Genomic DNA, 16,211 nt, shown 5'->3' on the forward strand with positions numbered 1-16,211 from the left:
TGTCTAATCTAGTATGTTAATTAAATACCAATCGCGTTAAATCGAAACAGAAATTAAAAATATGTTAGAATTAAAGGTTTCTGGTACTTTGTGCTTCATGTGTTATAATTTTAATATTTTCTTTTAATTTTACCCTTACATAACTCTAATCTATATTTTAGTTGGTTGTAGCGTAATTTTCTGTTACTTTTAATATCAATAAAAATATAATAGGTTTTGATAGTTTCATAAACTTTTTTTCTCTCTCTCATTTATAGAAGAAAACAACTCAAGTACCATTTATATTTCATAAATCAAGACAATATCAACCTAGCACTATCGTCAAATTAAGAGCAATCTAACGCAAGTTCAAATTGAATTGTTTGACAAACAAGAAAGTGAAAGTAAATCCTTTGTATCAATAGTCAACAGCTCTCATTTAAGTGAACTAACACAAGTACAAATTATATTATTTCAAACAAGACAAATTTTAAATTTTTTTTTCCTCTCTCACTCTGATTTAAGGAAGAAATGTGTGCAAATACTAATTCAATCGCACGCGTTGCCACCTGTGGGGATCGATGCCATGATGGCGAAATATAATATCACTTAGATACAACACAAGTGCAAATACATCTTATTAAGTGCACCATCTATGGGGATCGAACCCACTACCACGTGGTTAAAAGCCACGCGCTCTACCACTGAGCTAAGATGGTCAACTATATTAATATTTATTGCTTCGTTTAGGAAACAACACATGTACAAATTTTTAAATTTATATACTTCGAAACTACATTAAAAGTAATACAAACAAATAAAGAAAAAATATATGAAAGAGTTGGTTGACCAATGAATAATAAACATATTAGGTAAAATGTGACAAATGGAATAATTGACTTAGATTATCCAAAAGAAACACATTTTCCATGTCTAATCTAGTATGTAAATCAAATACCAATCGCGCTAAATTGTCACAAAAATTTAAAATATGTTAGAATTAAAGGTTTCTGGTACTTTGTGATTCTTGTGTTATAATATTAATATTTTCTTTTAATTTTACCCGTACATAACACTAATTTATATTTTAGTTTGTTGTAGTGTAATTTTCTGTTACTTTTAATATCAATAAAAATATAATAGGTTTTGATATTTTCATAAACTTTTTGTCTCTCTCTCATTTATAGAAGAAACCAACTCAAGTACCGTTTATATTACATAAATCATGACAATACCAAGCAAGCACTATCTTCAAATTAAGAGCAATCAAACGCAAGATCAAAATGAATTGTTTAACAAAAAGGAAAGTGAAAGTTAATCGTTTTGTTAAATAGTCAACATCTCTCATTTAAGTGAAGTAACACAAGTACAAATTATATTATTTCAAACATGACAAATTTTAAATTTTTTTTTTCCCTCTCTCACAATGATTTAAAGAAGAAATGATTGCAAATACTTATTCAATCGCACGCGTTGCCACCTGTGGGGATCGATGCCATGATGGCGAACTATAATATCACTTAGATACAACACAAGTGCAATTTATATTACTTCAAACCTAACAACATCTTATTAAGTTCACCATCTGTGGCGATCGAACCCATGACCACGTGGTTAAAAGCCACGCGCTCTACCACTGAACTAAGATGGTCAACTATATTAATATTTATAGCTTCGTTTAGGAAACAACACATGTTCAAATTTTTAAATTTATATACTTCGAAACTACATTAAAAGTAATAAAAACAAATAAAGAAAAAATATATGAAAGAGTTGGTTGAATGTGACAAATGGAATAATTGACTTAGTTTATCCAAAAGAAACACATTTTCAATTACTAATCTAGTATGTTAATTAAATACCAATCGCGTTAAATCGTAACAGAAATTAAAAATATGTTAGAATTAAAGGTTTCATGTACTTTGTGCTTCTTGTGTTATAATTTGAATATTTTCTTTTAATTTTACCCTTACATAACTCTAAGTTATATTTTTGTTTGTTGTAGTGTAATTTTCTGTTACTTCTAATAACAGTAAAAATATAATAGGTTTTGATATTTTCATAAACTTTTTTTTTCTCTCTCATTTATAGAAGAAAACAACTCAAGTACCGTTTATATTACATAAATCAAGACAATATCAACCTTGCACTATCGTCAAATTAAGAGCAATCTAACGCAATTTCAAAATGAATTGTATCACAAAAAGGAAAGTGAAAGTAAATCCTTTGGATAAATAGTCAACATCTCTCATTTAAGTGAAGTAACACAAGTACAAATTATATTATTTCAAACATGACAAATTTTAAAATACTAATCAATCGCACGCGTGCAAATTATATTACTTCAACCTTAACAACATCTTATTAAGTGCACCATCTGTGGGGATCGAACCCACGACCACGTGGTTAAAAGCCACGCGCTCTTCCACTGAGGTAAGATGGTCAACTATATTAATATTTATTGCTTCGTTTAGGAAACAACACATGTACAAATTTTTAAATTTATATACTTCGAAACTACATTAAAAGTAATAAAAACATATAAAGAAAAAATATATGAAAGAGTTGGTTGACCCATGAATAGTAAACATATTAGGTAAAATGTGACAAATGGATTAATTGACTTAGTTTATCCAAAAGAAACACATTTTCCATGTCTAATCTAGTATGTTAATTAAATAAAAATCGCGTTAAATCGTCACAGAAATTAAAAATATGTTAGAATTAAAGGTTTCTGGTACTTTGTGATTCTTGTGTTATAATTTTAATATTTTCTTTTAATTTTACCCTTACATAACTCTAATTTATATTTTAGTTTGTTGTAGTGTAATTTTCTGTTACTTTTAATATCAATAAAAATATAATAGGTTTTGATATTTTCATAAACTTTTTGTCTATCTCTCATTTATAGAAGAAACCAACTCAAGTACCGTTTATATTACATAAATCAAGGCAATACCAAGCAAGCACTATCTTCAAATTAAAAGCAATCAAACGCAAGATCAAAATGAATTGTTTAACAAAAAGGAAAGCGAAAGTTAATCGTTTTGTTAAATAGTCAACATCTCTCATTTAACTGAAGTAACACAAGTACAAATTATATTATTTCAAACATGACAAATTTTAATTTTTTTTTTCCTCTCTCACTCTGATTTAAGGAAGAAATTAGTGCAAATACTAATTGAACCGCGCGCGCTGCCACCTGTGGGGATCGATGCCATGATGGCGAATTATAATATCACTTAGATACAACACAAGTGCAAATTATATATTACTTCAAACCAAACAACCTCTTATAGAGTGAACTATCTGTGGGGATCGAACCCACGACCACGTGGTTAAAAGCCACACGCTCTACCACTGAGCTAAGGTGGTCAACTATATTAATATTTATAGCTTCGCTTAGAAACAACACATGTACAAATTTTTAAATTTATGTACTTCGAAACTACATTAAAAGTAATAAAATCAAATAAAGAAAAAATATATGAAAGAGTTGGTTGACCAATGAATAGTAAACATATTAGGTAAAATGTGACAAATGGAATAATTGACTTAGTTTATCCAAAAGAATCACATTTTCAATTTCTAATCTAGTATGTTAATTAAATACCAATCGCGTTAAATCGTAACAGAAATTAAAAATATGTTAGAATTAAAGGTTTCAGGTACTTTGTGCTTCTTGTGTTATAATTTTAATATTTTTTTCTGTTAATTTTACCCTTACATAACTCTAATTTAAATTTTACTTTATTGTAGTGTAATTTTATGTTACTTTTAATATCAATAAAGCTATAATAGGTTTTGATATTTTCATAAACTTTTTTTTTTCTTTCTCATTTATAGAAGAAATCAACTCAAGTACCGTTTATATTACATAAATCAAGACAATATCAACCTAGCACTATCGTCAAATTAAGAGCAATCTAACGCAAGTTCAAAATGAATTGTTTGACAAAAAGGAAAGTGAAAGTAATTCCTTTGGATAACTAGTCAACATATCTCGTTTAAGTGAAGTAACACAAGTCAAATTATATTATTTCAAAAATGTCAAATTTTGCCATGATGGCGAACTATAATATCACTTATATACAATGGAGTGCAAATTATATTACTTCCAACCTAACAAACTCTTATTGAGTGCAGCATCTCTGGTGATTGAACCTATGACCACGCGGTTAAAAGCCACGCGCTCTACCACTGAGCTAAGATGGCCCACTATATAAATATTTATAGCTTCATTTAGTAAACAACACATGTACAAATTTTTTAATTTATATACTTAGAAACTACATTAAAAGTAATAAAAACAAATAAAGAAAAAATATATGAAAGAGTTGGTTGACCAATGAATAGTAAACATATTAGGTAAAATGTGACAAATGGAATAATTGACTTAGTTTATCCAAAAGAAAGACATTTTACGTGTCTAATCTAGTATGTTAATTAAATACCAATCGTGTTAAATTGTAACAGAAATTAAAAATATGTTAGCATTAAAGGTTTCTGGTACTTTGTGCTTCTTGTGTTATAATTTGAATATTTTCTTTTTTATTTTACCCTTACATAACTCTAATTTACATTTTAGTTTGTTGCAGTGTAATTTTATGTTACTTTTAATATCAATAAAAATATAATAGGTTTTGATATTTTCATAAACTTTTTTTTCTTTTTCATTTATAGAAGAAAACAACTTAAGTACCGTTTATATTACATAAATCAAGACAATATCAACCTTTCACTATCGGCAAATTAAGAGCAATCTAACGCAAGTTCAAAATGAATTGTCTGACAAAAAGGAAAGTGAAAGTAAATCCTTTGGATAAATAGACAACATCTCTCATTTAAGTGAAGTAACACAAGTACAAATTAATTCAACCGCGCGCGTTGCCATCTCTAGAAATCGATGCCATGATGGCGATCTATAATATCACTTAGATACAACACAAGCAAACCTAACAACCTCTTATTAAGTGCACCATCTGTGGCGATCAAACCCACGACTACGTGGTTAAAAGCCACACGCTCTACCACTGAGCTAAGATGGCCAACTATATTAATATTTATAGCATCATTTAGTAAACAACACATGTACAAATTTTTAGATTTATATTCTTCGAAACTACATTAAAATTAATAAAAAAAATGAAGAAAAAATATATGAAAGAGTTGGTTGACCAATGAATAGTAAACATATTAGGTAAAATGTGACAAATGGAATAATTGACTTAGTTTATCCAAAAGAAACACATTTTGCATATCTAATCTTGTATGTTAATTAAATACCAATCGCGTTAAATCGTAACAGAAATTAAAAATATGTTAGCATTAAAGGTTTCTGTTAGTTTGTGCTTCTTGTGTTATAATTTTAATATTTTGTTTTAATTTTTCCCTTACATAACTCTAATTTACATTTTAGTTTGTTGTAGTGTAATTTTCTGTTATTTTTAATATTAATAAAAATATAATAAGTTTTGATATTTTCCTAAACTTTTTTTTTCTCTCTCATTTATAGAAGAAAACAACTCAAGTACCGTTTATATTACATAAATCAAGACAATATCAACGTAGCATTATCGGCAAATTAAGAGCAATATAATGCAAGTTAAATATGAATTGTTTGACTAAAAGGAAAGTGAAAGTAAATCCTTTGGATAAATAGTCAACATCTCTCATTTAATTGAAGTAACACAAGTACAAATTATATTATTTCAAACACGACAAGTTTTAATTTTTTTTTCTCTCTCACTCTAATTTAGGGAAGCGCGTTGCCATCTGTGGGGATCGATGCCATAATGGCGAACTATAATATCACTTAGATATTAACACAAGTGCAAATAATAATGGCGAACTATAATATCACTTAGATATTAACACAAGTGCAAATTATAATGGCGAACTATAATATCACTTAGATATTAACACAAGTGCAAATTATATTACTTCAAACCTAACAACCTCTTATTGAGTGCAACATCTGTCGAGATCGAACTCACGACCAAGTGGTTAAAAGCCACGCACTCTACCACTAAGCTAAGATGGCCCACTATATTAATATTTATAGCTTCATTTAGGAAACAACCCATGTACAAATTTCTAAATTTATATACTTAGAAACTACATTAAAAGTAATAAAAACAAATAAAGAAAAAATATATGAAAGAGTTGGTTGACCAATGAATAGTAAACATATTAGGTAAAATGTGACAAATGGAATAATTGACTTAGTTTATCCTAAAGAAAGACATTTTCCATTTCTAATCTAGTATGTTAATTAAATACCAATCGCGTTAAATCGTAACAGAAATTAAAAATATGTTAGCATTAAAGAGTTCTGGTACTTTGTGCTTCTTGTGTTATAATTTTAATATTTTTTTCTGTTAATTTTACCCTTACATAACTCTAATTTAAATTTTACTTTATTGTAGTGTAATTTTATGTTACTTTTAATATCAATAAAGCTATAATAGGTTTTGATATTTTCATAAACTTTTTTTTTTCTTTCTCATTTATAGAAGAAATCAACTCAAGTACCGTTTATATTACATAAATCAAGACAATATCAACCTAGCACTATCGACAAATTAAGAGCAATTTAACACAAGTTCAGAATGAATTGTTTGACAAAAAGGAAAGTGAAAATTATATTACTTCAAACCTAACAACCTCTTATAGAGTGCACCATCTGTGGGGATCAAACCTACGACCACGTGGTTAAAAGCTACGCACTCTACCACTGAGCTAAGATGGCCAACTATATTTATATTTATAGCTTCATTTAGGAAACAACACATGTACAAATTTTTAAATTTATATACTTGGAAACTACATTAAAAGTAATAAAAACAAATAAAGAAAAAATATATGAAAGAGTTGGTTGACCAATGAATAGTAAACATATTAGGTAAAATGAAACAAATGGAATAATTGACTTAGTTTATCCAAAAGAAACACATTTTCCATGTCTAATCTAATATGTTAATTAATACCAATCACGTTAAATTGTAGCAGAAATTAAAAATATATTAGCATTATGATAAGTCTCAAAACAAGCTAAATTTCTGTGAGCTTTTCTAAGGTTTTGCATGTGTATTTTAACCAAAAAGTCTTATTTATAGAGCAAATTATCTTAAAAGCACGAAAGTGATAAGAAAGACCTTCCTAATTATATTTTATGTGTTTTGGACATTTTATGACACAAAACGTGGTAAAAAGGCCGGAAAAAGCTAAGTCGAGGCGAACGAGGATCGAACCCGCCAAGGCTACGCACGAAGAAGAGGGATGGAATGGTAATTATTTCCCATTCATGCCACTCCTCATGCCGTGAGGGCTGCGCAAATGGAGCATTAAAGGAGGCCGGACAAAGCTACACACGGTGCTTAATACCCCATTCACGCTGGCGTCACGGCGTGACGCCGTGCGTGAATGGGAGGCCGAATGGTTTCAGGATATTTAAGCCCAAAAGTCTCATTTTGCAAGGGAGAGCGAACTTTGTGTAGAGAGATTTCACTAGATTAGATCATATTTTTAGAGAGAGGTTAGTTGGGTTAGAATAGGTTTCTAGAGAGAGATTTAGATCTACAATAGCAAACACCTTGTATGCTAGATTTTGCAAAGAAGCTTGAAGATTTAATGCATTTTGGCTAGTAGATCTTCATCTACGATTCGTATTCGGTGGATCTAATTGATTGGGGTAAATTCTACCTTGTGTTTTATTGTTATATCTCTTTTTGCCCTTTGATTGTTGAGATCTTAACCATGCTTGGCTAAATCTAGTGGTTAGGGTTGAGGTGTAGATTGTTGTTGTGATGATGCTTTGATATTCTTATCTTGTGATGTTTGATTGATTGTTGACTATGTGGATGTCTATAAAATATAATTAGGAAGGTCTTTCTTATCAATTTCGTGCTTTTAAGGTAATTTGCTCTATAAATAAGACTTTTCGGTTAAAATACACATGCAAAACCTTATAAAAGCTCACAAAAATTTAGCATGTTCTGAGACTTATCACAAGTTTTCACACTTTACTTTGCTTGTCCCCAAGTAATTTTTACAATTAAGACCTGATAAGCTCAAAAGATGCCTTTAAACAAAGATTTTTGATATGCCAAGTATTTCTTTGAAAAAGAGCAAGCACTAGACCTGCATAGAATGGAATTCCCTGAATTGTTTTGAAAATGTGTAAATCATGCACCAGACAACAACTCTTAGAATAATTAAGAAATTCGTCCCCTTAAGAAGAAAAAATCGTTTAAGCAAAAAGGGTGACTTTACTCTAGACACCACTCTTCATGCATGCAATCCAAAATTGGGAATTCACCTTCTATTTTACTAAGCCTTTAGCCGAGCCACACTAGTGGGAACGATTTGCACAACCCAACCGACTTCCAACCTTATAGCACCAAGGCCCTCTACAAAATGTAAGTTAAAAGGTTGGTATGGACTGCACACCAGCCTTAAGCCAAAGTCCAGTCTCCTCCGACACAGAACTCTGAGTTTTAACCCGGGGAGACTTTTAATGGTCCCGACTTATGCGCTGGTTCTCACCTTCCTCCACCCTTATGCCAAAGATTGATTCCCCTCGGCATAGATCTCTATGTTTTAGCCCGGAGGAACCTTTTGTGATCCCGACATAAGCAATGGCTCCCTCATTCGCTCACATGTTTTTCATTATTTTTTTCATTGGCAGCCTTTCTCGGTCTTTGCCTTTTTCTCTTGTAATCCCCTTCTTCTATCACTCATACTTTTTTCATTTGGGATATTTTCCAACTTATCCACAAGGCTCACCTTTGCTCCATACCTCACCAAAATATTTGTTCATTTCCGACCTTGCTTTGTTTTATCTTTCTAAGGTTGGAAAGTGCACACTCCCACTTCGAGAGATCGTTTACTAAGGTCTAGGCAAAATAAGAGGTGAATTATCATACAAACATGCAATAAAAATAATCCTATTTGGGCCCTATACAATCCTAAGGGTGTAATAGAAAATTTTTCAAAGTTATTCCAAAAATTTAGCTAACTAAGCATCATAAAACACATTTTCAAAACGATGCAACCAATTCCATTCCTTTCCTTAGTCACATGCTCTGTCTAATGATTACACATAGGCATGCCAAAAATTTATTTTCAAAGATAAAAGCACAAGATGCGCGCCCCTTTCCACACTTTAGAACAACGTCGTCTCGATGTTCATTACTATGGACGCACGGGTGTGAACAAGAGCAGGAAAGTGAAACCCTGTTTCCCTTTCCACACTTTAGAAGTACAGTGTGGGATGCCCCTTATTGTTCAAATACACCCAGAAACTTAATCTAAGGGGTTATCCCTTTCCACACTTTAGGAATAGGCAATGGGACTTAAGGGACAATAACGCATGCAAAGAATAAAGTCTAGCTAAAAACACAGGAAAATACCTATCCACACTTTAAAAGCAGAAACTGGGGAAAGGTAACAGTTTAGAGAGAAGAAAAACTGCCTTAATTGTAGGAGAATTTCCTCAAAGTTTGATGAAGAATATGTTCCCCCAGTCTATGGATAACATGAATATGCAGTTAACCGTTAGTGGCAAAGGCTCAATATTACTAATAAAAATGTAGGCTCAATATTACTAATAAAAATGTATAAGGATGATACAACATCCTCATTGCTCCTGTTTGAGCATAGAGTTAAGCATGCAAATAGATGGGTTTCAAAAGATAAGAGAGTTCACAAACTTTATTCATGAAATACTACGAGAGGTAAAAATGTGCATGAAAAAGAAATTAAAAACAAGTAAAGTAAAGCAGTTCAAGAAAGGTAAAGGCGGTACCCCACGCCTAGGGTACCTAGAGTTTACTTAATGAGAACCAAGCAACAAACAGAGTCACAAATCCAATAAAGTCTTGAAGAAAGTGTGGTGGTCTAGCTTCTCCTTCCTGTAAGGATCAGTTCGAACATGTCGAACTGAGGTCATCGTGGTCATGATTAGGAGGAGTAGCCTCACCCGGGTCCTGCTGACTCCGGATGGCCTCTAGTACTGCGCTCACTATTTCCCTGTGCATCTGGTAGATGAATGCTCTTAGTGACACCCAATTTGTCACCTGAGGTAGTTTGTCTAGAACTTTCGGCGGAATCGGCTCGCTTCTAGGTGTTTCCTGTGTGCTACTATGGCGGTCAACGGGTGTACGCCTATATGGCATGGGCCTATCATCTAGCCTAATACTAGGCACTGGTCTAATGCCCATGGCCTCAATCTCAGTCTTAGGAAACGGGCTCATCCTGGCTACGACATCCTCTCCTAGGTATGTTTTCTCTGATCTATTTTCAAGCCCAGCTTAGTCCTCCCAACAGCGGTTCTATGAATATGATCTCTTCTTGGCGCTTTTGCTGTTCCTGAAACCACTTCTTACAAATATTTCCCATATTTATCTTGACACCAGTCTCCATACTCCATAAGTAGAACATATCCTCTTTCCTCACCGTGTCCCTCTCAGCTTCCGATTTCCCTAAGTTGTGGCTTAAAAGCCTCATAATGATTCTAAAGTCAGCTCTAGCCAGATGATGGCAGAAGACGTTCCTCAGCCTCTGAAATCTTGGTGACCTATTGTGCGAATTCAAAAAGCATAGTGCCTCTAAGTCTGACGGGAACTCATCCGGTAATCCCTCTGGGCCTGGTAATCCTAGACATCTAGCCAGTTGGTTTGTTGAAAGATGATAAGTCTGTCCGAACAGCGAGAAGCTAATGGAAATCATATTGCCATTCTCCACCCTCTCGTTGAACTCGAGGGAAGAAATGAACTCATAAACAATTGGTGAGCACGTCACCCCCCTCTAGCTGAATACCTCAGCCCATTGTGGGTGACTCATCAACCTATCAACGGATCTCTCACAACCGAAACGCTGGACTATGTCTACATCTAAGCTATATCAGCCACAGATGAACTCTTCTCTTGTATCCTCTGAGGGATCACTTTCGGAATCTGACGCACTTAGGGTCGGCTGTCTTTTCGAAGACACTTCAACTTCATCTATTTCCTACACGAAAGTACATAAATATAGTTCCCTTTCGGATCAAGTCACTATGTAGACTTAAAAGCTCTGATACCACATGTAATTTCTGTATTCGTGTTAAATATTGTTTCTAGATAATATTTCAGTCGGATTCTGTTTGAGTGATTGACTTAGCATTGTCGTAGACCAGTCAGTAGATCAGTGAATAATCTTGGTGCGGAAATTAAATCAAACAGAAGTAAAAGACACAAAATATTGTTTACCCAGTTCGATACAATAGTATCTACGTCTGGGGGACGATCACCGATGCGTCCAATCCACTAACTCATAATCCAATGTACAAAAGTAGTGAAAAACGATCTCACCCAAGTGCCCCACACAAGGTCAGTACCCAGTCTACAGAGGTTTAGTGGATTGTTGAAGTCGGAGAGCCGCGCATTCAGAAGTCAAATGAAATCCCTTCAATGGAGAGCTAACTCTGATGCAGTCCGCTTCACTAACGCAGTCCCACGTTGTTCCCACAACTGAGCGATCTTCGCGTCCACTGGTTTAAGCATGATTGATTCTTCTCATGTTCATCTTCTTAAGCACCATGAACTGTATTTCTTGAGAATGAATGGAATAGCCAGAGATGTGTATTCTTTTAGTATTGAGAGTGTCGGCTTCAAGGCATTTTTTTTCCCTAACTTCTGAAAGCTTGTATGCATAAATACTTCTTGTCTTTGATTCTCTCCAAAACTAGCTCTGGTTGTAAAAGGTAGGACTTGTATAGCTAATCAATCTTGATTCTTTAAGGAGATTTCGTCCATACCTAAGGAGAGATGATTTACTGATATTCTTTCTTGATATATCACCTCAAAACCGCGTTTGCCAGCTCATATATATGCGTCTTCAATAGATGATCTCCAACGGTTTTAATTCTGAGACGCTCTGTCGGAATATCTGGTCAATCAGAACTTCAGTCTTTAAACTCTGACAGACTCTAAAACATAAATCCTATCTAATTTGCCATAATAATTTTGCCAATTACATGTTGGGGTTTTAGACTCAAAACATTAACAATTTGATATCTTCAAGCGTGTAATCACTTTCCTATAAGTTTTAAATCTCCCTCTATAAAAGCAACAGGGTTCAAGATTTAATCTTATGGCATACAAGAAGATAAATAAAATTCTCAAGTTGCTTTGTTTGAGAATTTCCTGTAGAATTGTAAGATTGTGAAATATCTCAGTTTCCTGCAAGATGATTGCGACTCAATTGCATGTAGTTTCAGATGCCTCTCCAAAATATTTATTTGAAATATTTTGATTGTTAGGAGAGGTTACATGGAAGTTTCTATAGTTTTAAAAACTCAACTTGCATAAAATATAACTTAAATGATATATTTATCATAGGAGAATTTTAATTACGTAAATCATGTTCAACATGAATATATACGTAATTATGAACCTTTGTAAGGTTATGAACCGCATGCAAATATTTGTGCAGGAATAATCTATTTATATATATATATATATATACTATAATTTCTTGCACAATTATTCACCCAAAAAAATAATTGCTAGCACAATTTTGCATGTAAGTTTGGGAAGTTTGAAAGCTCACGAGCTGTACTGTATATTCATTCTCCAACTGAAACAATTTCCAATATTAGTGAATGGACAAAGCTCCAACTGAAACATTTCCAATTAACTTCTACTAAACTAAAATAATATATATAACTACACAACTCCAAATATTATTTAAGCTTTCATGGTAGTTCATCTGAAACATTAATCTTCATTACTATATAAATTTCCAACATTCCTCCTCCATTTATATAGTAAAATTAATACTATACCAAGATAAATCCAAAAATCATGCATAAATGAAAGTGTCTTACAGATTGAACTTTCACAAAGTATTATGTGTTACATTAATTCGGATTGCAGTGATGGACGAACCTTGAATCACGCAGTCTCTTTGAAAAAACGTAGATATAACACACACAAGTTTTACAGTCATTACAACTCATTGTAACTTGACACTATTATGGCCTCGTGTCCATATCCATTAATGAGCACATACCAAGTAAAGCCCACACTTGTACTGAGTCACATGTTCCTTATAGGAGACTCAAGTTACTAACAAGTCATACGAAGATTATTTATATGCTTTTGGAATTGAAGAACCTTGAAATATAATGCTAGGAAGTTGAAAATAATGTTGCAAAAGTGGTTTCAATTTAAGAAAGTGAATAAAACGTGAATTTTCTACTTTACCCCTCAAATTTTAATTTTTTTTTTAATTTTTTCATCAGTTTTAAAGGTTAGGGACCAAATGCGCCACTTCGCTCAAAACTGGGGGACAAAAATGGATACGGTCATAACTCTGTGATTGAGTCGTCACTACCATTATAACTTAGGGACCAAACTCGTCGTTTTCCCTTTATTTATTTATGTGTGCGTGTGTGCGTGCGTGTGTCATCTAAAAGATCTGATCAATTAGAATTTTTTTAATGATAATCTGTTGGTCCCAATTAGGTGGCCAAAAGTCTAGCATGGGGGTAAATAAACTTTTCAAACTATTTGAATTTATAACACTTTACCATATTAACTCCAAGTAAAATAGACTTACGTAAATCTAACTTAGAGTACACATCGGAATAAATGTGTATATAAAGTTCTATGTACAAAAATGAAGAGTTAGTGAGATAATCAATGTATGCAGTATATGTTATATGTGAGAGTAGTAAGTAAAGTAGAGAGAGAGAGAGAGAGAGAGAGAGAGAGAAATTTTTTATAGTAGTTCGAAGAGGGTTTAATCCATCCCCTCCTATCTCCATGAGGAATTCACTATATCAATCACCTAGATACAAGATATAGTACGTGACACGTGATCTAGTACCTTAATCACAAAGCCATCATTAATCACTAACTCCACAGATAGGGTGCCTTGATCACAATGGCAATCCCAATCTCACACCTCTAGTGCCTTGATCATCCAACCAGCACTAAGAACTCCAATAAAGTGTCTCGATCACAAAGCCAACACTTATCTAGGATTTCACAACCCTCTGCTACTTTCAACCAAGGCTTAGTACTTTGGTCATAAAGCATGTAATAATCTTTTGATTTCACAATCTCTTTGATACTTTCCTCTATGTTAGGAATAAATTGTAAAATTTTGATGAGCCAAATGTATTTTTGAAAAATCAAGTAGTCCCCAATTTTATTCTATTTTAGTAAGTTTTTGAGTCTACAGAGTATGGTGCACCCATATCATGCAACCCATATACAAGTCTTGAAGATCATAATTTAATTGAAGAGTTAAGCGGGATTATAGCTTAACACAATTATGATGCGTATAAGTTACCAAGAACTATGCTAGAAGAGTTGGATGTTACACGTGTGAACTAGGCCAAATGATTCTAAGTTTGAATCTCATGTCAAGCATTTTTGTCTCACTTGGGAGACTAAGGAGCACCCTATGGGAGACTAACCAAGAAGGAGACTAGCTAGCTTGGGAGACTAACCAAGAAGAAGACGAAGGAGAAGACGAAGGAGACTAGCTAGCTTGGAGACTAACCAAGAAGGAGACAAAGGAGACTAGCTAGCTTGGGAGACTAACCAAGAAGGAGACGAAGGAGACTAGATAGCTTGGGAGACTAACCAGCTTGGAGATTATGCAAGGTGGAGACTAATTAAAAGGAGACTAAGCATCACATAATGAAGGAATGCACCAGTCTCACAAAAGCCTTGCACTAGATGAAGAAACACACCATGTAAGGTGGACCAAGCACAAAATGAAGGAATGCACCAGTCTCACAAAAGCCTTGCACTAGATGAAGAAACACACCATGTAAGGTGGACCAAGCACAAAATCGAAACAGAGCATCCCACCATGCACAACTATGAAGTTTTTACAGAGGTTCCAATATATCATTCTACATGGATCATGAAGAAGAAAATAACTGATATATTTTCATCTGAACATCAACCTTTTCACGATGGAACCAGAGACGCTCGAAGGAGGCTGATTCACGGATGTATATTTTCATACTCAAGCAAGAATCAACAGGTGAATTATTTGATCAACATGATATGTCAGAACATTTACGAATGTCAAGAAATATCAAGCTTGCCGCGCCGAACTTATTCAAATTTTGGAGGCTACATTTTACAAGAGACGGCAACGGGCAAAATATTCAAACCATCTGACAAAAGGCGAAAAGACTACTGCCTAACATTTCAGATTAAGTTGACAACTTTATTTTGATCAACTACATACGAAGATGGAGGATCGAGATCGAAAGTTGATCAACGGGCAAATAGCTTCCATTGGCTATAAATTGCCCAAGCAGACTTAAACACCAGTACGGCTGATCGATTAAGATATACAAGCAAGAGAAAAGCAAGCAATATTCAAATCAGCCAAGAAGAAAATTTGAGCTTCATAGAATTATATTCAAGTCTGAATGAGAGGGAAATATTTTATTCCTTTGTAATATTCTCTACTAGTGTAGAAAGAGTGCGGAGTAACTAGAGAGAGTAAAAAACACTGGTTGAGTGTAGCTTTGTGCGTAGCACTCGTTGTAAAGGGCAGAGTAACAACGGGAGCTTGTGAAAACCCTGTGAGAGCGTAGCTTTGTGCGTAGTTCTCATAGTGTAGGAATACAACTTGGTGCGAAGTACTCGGGAAGGCGGAGTAACAAGAGGAACTTGTGAAAACCCATGTTGGAGTGTAGCTTTGTGCAAAGCACTCGGGAAGTGTCGGTGGACACTTATTCATTATTGTATCTGGGTGATCGAAGAATAGCGAATTTCCTCCTTGGAGTGAAAGGAGAAGAGTGGAGTAGGAGAATTACACCATCTCTGAACCATTATAAATCTCTCTCTCTCTCTCTCTCTTTACTTACTGCTCATTTATTTTATGCATGCTTATTCTAACTGCGAACTAACCCGATTACGAATTATCGCATATCTTTAACTGTCTGGGTTTGATAGTTCCCACGTTCGCATGCAAGCCAAACTTTACGTACATCATCTTTGACTTATATCTAGTGCTTCTAACATGTTGCATGTTTAGAATCTCTCTTTGAGCACTACACAATCAAGCATAACACTTTACCGCTATCTATTCCGCTGCACACTCTAAGTTGTTTAACTTGTTGATGCTTGTTATTTAGAGTTGAAATTACCAAAGTGTTATTTGCCTTGTGTGTTGTAAAAGAAGTTTAAAAATTTAGAGAAGTCTATTCACAC

At 33.7% G+C, this 16,211-nt stretch overlaps 2 non-coding genes across 2 annotated transcripts; both read right to left on the minus strand.

The window, feature by feature from the left end:
- Positions 1 to 626: 626 nt before the first annotated feature.
- Positions 627 to 698, minus strand: TRNAK-UUU. Its single transcript has one exon. It is a non-coding gene; the product is annotated as a tRNA-Lys (tRNA).
- A 1,652-nt stretch (positions 699 to 2,350) lies between these two features.
- On the minus strand, positions 2,351 to 2,422 carry TRNAK-UUU. Its single transcript has one exon. It is a non-coding gene; the product is annotated as a tRNA-Lys (tRNA).
- Between the last annotated feature and the right edge of the window lie 13,789 nt (positions 2,423 to 16,211).

The sequence above is a fragment of the Ipomoea nil genome, unplaced genomic scaffold, assembly GCF_001879475.1.
Source record: "Ipomoea nil cultivar Tokyo-kokei standard unplaced genomic scaffold, Asagao_1.1 scaffold2833, whole genome shotgun sequence".
Taxonomy (NCBI): domain Eukaryota; kingdom Viridiplantae; phylum Streptophyta; class Magnoliopsida; order Solanales; family Convolvulaceae; genus Ipomoea; species Ipomoea nil.